Source organism: Cibotium barometz, chromosome 43 (genome assembly GCF_041138505.1).
Source record: "Cibotium barometz isolate CiBa-2024 chromosome 43, ASM4113850v1, whole genome shotgun sequence".
Classification (NCBI taxonomy): Eukaryota; Viridiplantae; Streptophyta; class Polypodiopsida; order Cyatheales; family Cibotiaceae; genus Cibotium; species Cibotium barometz.
The window spans coordinates 30,711,199-30,717,402 of NC_141088.1; positions in this window are offsets into that span (position 1 = coordinate 30,711,199).

The window sequence follows — 6,204 nt, forward strand, 5'->3', positions numbered from 1 at the left end:
ACTCCCAGAAAAGTAAATCGCTTCAGCAAGGACGAGTTGTGCATCATCGAGTCGACCTTGACGTAGGCTTTCTTGCAATGAAGTTTGACGCATGGGTATATTTTCTACGTCAAAGTTTTGCTTGCAAGAAGATGCACTGGGTAGATTACTTTCTGGCTGCATATTGCTGTTCGGGGTACAAGTAGGCGATGTAGCGGGAGTTTGATGATTAGAACAACAGTGTTCTTGCTGCCTTGATACATTAACGGTAGGAGTGTCATGTTTTCTTGAATCTTTCTTTTGAATTTCTTCTCTTATGCGTTTGGCCACTATAGGTGCAGAGGGATGGGTACATGACTTTTTCTTCGGTCCGCCTAAAAAGTGTTCTCTTAGTCGAGGCACCCCACCTGATTTTACTGTATGGCATAGCTTACACTCCCAATCTATGAATCGATCACCAACGTTAATTGCATATTGCCACTCTATCCCAGGTGCCTTTTTTTTCCTGCTATTTGAAATTTGGACTCTATTGGAGGTATCACTGGATCCAACATTGTCCTCCATCTCAACAAATAACCTATTCAACCAAGCATATAACAATGAATACACAAATGAAAAAACAACAAATCACTCACGTATAACAAAACATACATCTGCAGACAAAGTACTTCAAAACTATCTTGACAAATACAAAAGATCATCACATAACACAAAACTATTTCAAACTATCTTGCAAGGTCTTACTACAAAACTACTTCGAAACTATCATGCACATTGCACCCCTAATGAAGGATGCCTTTTGTACCCAATTAAGGATACTTTACACAATCAAAGATCTATGCTTGCCTAATTCTCTAGTATAGGACAATAGACCTTCTCTAACATTCACAAAAAAAATCAAAGATCTATGCTTGCCCAATACTCTAGTATAGGACAATAGACCCTTGTCTACTCTAAACTATATCAAGTATCAAGAACCAATACAAGCCCCTAAGCAGGACTCTTGGCTCCATCAAACCATTCATAAAGCAGAATGAGGTAGATTACGTACGTGGCTCAAATGCAAAGCTGAATGACTCCAAATTTGTCCCTAAATCTCCGCAAGTATTAGCTACGAACCACACCCTGCCCCCAGTTCAAAGAACTAAGGACGAGTGGCCCAATAGCCTTAGGAGTGCCTACAAGGAAAGACGACAGCCCCTAAAATAAGGACGTTCTTCCCAAGAGGACACTTCTAGCAACTCGAGAGCTCTACAAGTACTTTGAGGAGAGATATCACGCCCCCAAAACAAGGACTATCTTCCCAAAAGTTGTACGATGGGTGTCGGGCAGTGTTTATATACAGAATAATACCTCGTCGGTGTTTTTTGTTTTTCCCGGAGGGCCCGCCGGGCTTCTATCATTCCCGGCGGGCCCGCCGGGAAAACTCTGTATCCCGGCGGGCCCGCCGGGAATGATAGAAGCCCGGATGTTTTACTGGAATAGTGGGTTCCGGCAGGTCATTTCTCAGGTCATGTGAATATACAATGTGATCACAAGTTTTAATATGTTAACAATAGGTTTTGTTAACGTGATCACGAAATTGTGAAGACGTTAATGAAATCCCTGCTAAAAGGGTTGCTTGTATGGAGGATTGGCAAAACATTATTGAGGGTGTGCATTGCATTGATGGCGCATCTTGTCATAGAGATCTTGCAAATACACTTGAGGCATTGAGGTCTACATGGTGCATTGGTGCCCGTTGTTATGGAATTCCTGTATCCTTCATCAAGGACTTTGTCAACTCTTGTGGATGTAGCCATCAAAAGAAGACTAAGGTGGTTACTCAATGTAATTTGGATCTTAACAAGCCCCCATCATACATAATAGGTACACTTAAAAGCAATCTAGATTTTCAACTAGAGCAACTAATGATTGAGCACAAAGTGAGATTAGTTATGGTGCGATCTGCAAAGAGGCATCATTTGTCAACTCTTGTGATTGACTATATTTGTCATAGAGGTGGAAAGCCTAAGCGTTGTGGTTCACAAAAGAAAAGGATTAGAACATCAAAGAAGTGTGGTTGTCCATTCAAAGTTCAAGTGCAAAGCTTTGATGATAAAGATGAGGTTACTATACACATTCATCCAAATCATGATGGCCATATCCCGGGCAGCAAGAGTGATCTCTATCATTTGCCGGTACACCCATCCGTTGTGGAATGTTGTGCAAAGGATTTGTTTGATATCAGTAGTTCTCGTCATGTTGTACAATTGTCAATATCCAAAGAAAGGTATCAATTGAGAGAGCTACCATGCTTGATCAAATCATCTTTCGATTCTTTATGATCCCAAAGGAGGTTCAAATGTTGTCATATCAAAAACGCATCGAAGGTATAATGAGTAAGATGTTTTTTTTGCTATTATCAAAGTGCATGTTGTTGTAATTTTTATCGAGACCTTTTGTGCAAGTAGGATTCCTAATGATGATTGGACAACCATGCACATTGAGGTTGCAATTTTGCAAAAACAACAAAAGGTTGCAAATTTACCTCTTCTTTTCCTACAATACTTTCGTTGTATTGTATTGACATTTGTTATGTTTATAGGTGGTCTACTTTCAACCTTATAATCCAACCACACAAAATCCAAAAGACAAACCATTCATTTTAATCATACAAGACAATTGGATGCTGCAAATGGCTAAGTGATTTTCCTCCAACAATTCATGGGCAATTGATAGCATATTCAAGACAAATGTGTTTGGTCTTCCCTTATTTGCAGCAGTACTACCAAACCAACGTGGGCAAGGCATCCCAATATGGTTCATGTTATGCACAACAAATGCAGGGGCACATCATGATGTTATTGCTTTGGAGATGACACTCCGCATTATATTTTCAAGAATGGGAAGCATTCGACCTGCTGCACTCGTCATTGATAAGTCACAGCAGGAACTTGAAGCATTCTTGAAGGTGATAAATGAAGATCCACATTGTTGGGAAATGCCAGTAGAAGGATCACGCCATCAAATTGCCTGCCACATTATTTTATGTTGGTTCCATGCCAAGAAGGCATGGGTAGATAATCTCCTTCCACAGGTAGAGGCATCTCTCACTTTCAAAAAAGATAGTCTAACAATTTAGGCATTCAATGTTCTCTTTTATGTTTGAAGGTTCTAAAGGAATTACGAGGAGAGCTATATATGAAAATGTCAAACCTTATGCAGTGTCCAAGTGAAGTGGAATTTGATAGTCAATTTCAACAGTTACTCAATCGATATTCAAACCATCTCAATGTGGTGCGCTATGTCATAAATGGGTGGTGCGGAAAGTATTGCATGTGGAGATCACGATGGCCAAAATTTGGAAGGTTGTTTCCCCATGGTAACGTTGACACCACAAACTTGATAGAACGATTGTGGCAATATATCAAGTACACTCTATTGGAAGCACACATCAATCGCTCTATTGTGGACCTAATACATGCACTTGTGGGTGATTCTAAAACTGAAAATCGCATGGGTGGAACCCTTCTCAAATTTTTTATCCAAAAACAAGAAATAGGTATCATGAAAATCATATATCAACAAACGTATACTATTCTTTTTGTGAAATGACATGCATGCTCACAAGTTTAATGCGTGCAGCTGACTCAGGCAGATTTGGACTTCAAGGTTCTTCCCAAAAACATACTAACAAGTTGCGAGAGGGAGAGGCAATTTTGCAGAGGTATATACTTGACCAATCATGCCTAGTGGTTATCGATGAATTGAGCTTACAATTTAAAAAACAAAGCTCAAGTGTCCCAAATCAGTGGTATAATGTTAGCATACAAGCAAACTACTGTGATTGCCCGGATTGGAGCTCCGAATGCAAGCACCTATATGGTATTCGATTGATAGCTACACGATATTTTCAACACTTAAATGCTCTTCTTCCTATCGTGGATAATGCTCATGAAATGATGGATGGAATGGAAAGTGATGCTTGTGATGACATCGTCCAAAAAAAAGATGCAAATGAATGTCTACAAGACATCAAGGAGATGGTTCAATCACTTGAGAGAAGCCTTTCAAATAGAAGTTCCAGAGATATGAACATTGTCATGCATCAACTCAAGTCTACAAGAGATACTCTTGGATCGCTAATGAGTCCACAGGAGATTCAATTGCCAATGCGAGGCAACATCTGCCAAGTCCAAGCACATGTCACTCAAACTCGACTTGGTCATGGAAAGTGCAAGGTGGATGTTGAAGCTTTGAATTCTGAAGGTATCAAGGAACCCATCATCCAACCTGAGAAGCCGACTTGTCAAACTGGCATTCTGCGAAGAAAGCACCAACGAGGTCGTAATCGTGTTCGATTTGACGAGCGTCCTCGAATTTTTTGTCCTCATTGTTGTACAAAAACCTTATTGGTGAGTCCTGAAGCTACATTTTGTTGCCACACATGTAATGCTTTGTTACCCTTAACTAATCAACACTGTGAAGTGAAGGATAGTAAAAACCTTATTGGACGAGAGGTTCAAGTTTGCAATGGACCTAGTAGTTTTTGTGCCACTATTGCTTCTTGTGAGCATCGAGAAGACCGTAACATTGAGCGTGTTTTCACTCTTATTAACCGGAATGGTAACACTTGTAAAGTGCAAGCCTCAAACATGAGGATTTTGCTCATGTATACCATAAATCCGCCATCTCAATTGCAGTTGTTGTAAGCTTAACCCTAAGTCCGTATGAAATTTTATTCCATCTTTTGTAAGAATACGACTGTTTTTTGCTTTGTCAATTTTGTTTCCATGTTTCTTTTTTGTTGTGTGGAGTAGAAATACTATCTTTTTCTACAGCCCGAATTTACAATAATTCCAGAGAGTCTCAAATTTTAAAAGTCCTACAGCCCGAATTTACAAATTTTGCAGCTCGAATTTACAAAAATTCTAGATTATGAAAAACAAGAAAAGATTCATCCCGAATTTACATATAATGCAACCTAAATTTACAAGAATTCTAAAGAGTATATCTAATGTTAAAAGTCCTACAGCCCGAATTTACAATTTATGCAGCCCGAATTTACAATAATTCCAGAGTCTCAAATTTTAAAAGTCCTACAGCTCAAATTTACAAATTTTGCAACCTGAATTTACAAAAATCCCAGATTATGTCAAATAACCCGAATTTACATATTATGCTCACTTGTAAACAATAAAACTGAAGGAAAGTTAGTGGAGAGGGCCTTTTGCTCACTTGTTGCAGGAGTAGTGTCACTGTGCCATAAGGATACGTCATCCCAAGATTAGAATCTGGTGGTGATCTCAAGGAGAAAATGGATACCACCAGAACTACTTACAAGGGTGCCAGTTAAGCCAAATAAAAGACCTATTTTGCACCTTCGACACTAAGCGTAGGAACAACTAGCCAGCACAAGCATGCATGCAACAGACTACAACCGTGCTGTTTAATTCTTATCTATATGCGACATTGGTAAACCCTCATCCATCCGACCTAAAACTTTTGGTTCACGCTCAATGACTTGCTGAGAATCGCTTTCCTTCATTTCCACTTGGCATGCTATGGAATCTCAAGGACAATGACGTACACAATCAATTAACATAAAAGCCTGGAGCAAAGAAGCCATGGAAACTGAACTAATCTCAAGAGGTGGGTGGTGTTAAAAAACACCATGAAGAAGCCACAAGAGGGAACCCAATTCAACTGCTTGTTAAACCCGCCACTGCCTGTAAACTTGGTAACTGTTATAAACTTGGTAACTGTTTAATAACTGCGCTCTAGCTTGTGAGTAGAAGATTCCACCAGATGCACATGTATAGATTCCACCAGATGCACATGTACAAAAAATTCAGGCCGAATTTACAAAAATCCTACAGCCCGAATTTACAAAAATTCCAGAGAGTATATCTAATGTCAAAAGTCCTACAGCCCGAATTTACAAAAATTCCAGATTATGTCCTACAGACCAAATTCATAAGTTATGAGGCCCGGATTCACAAAAAAGTGCAAAGCAAATTTACACTTGCCGGAGTTGAAGTTTACGAGATTAAAAGCACTCATTACAAAGCACTCATTACGAGATTAAAAGCACTCATATCCAACATGGAGACATAACATAAGTGTATGTTCTTGATTCCAAAAGAAATTGATACATGATTGTTCCAAAAGAAATTGATACATAAAATAAGTGTATGGACATCTAGCTCGGTAGCCACAAAACTATACATCGCTGTCTCTTGC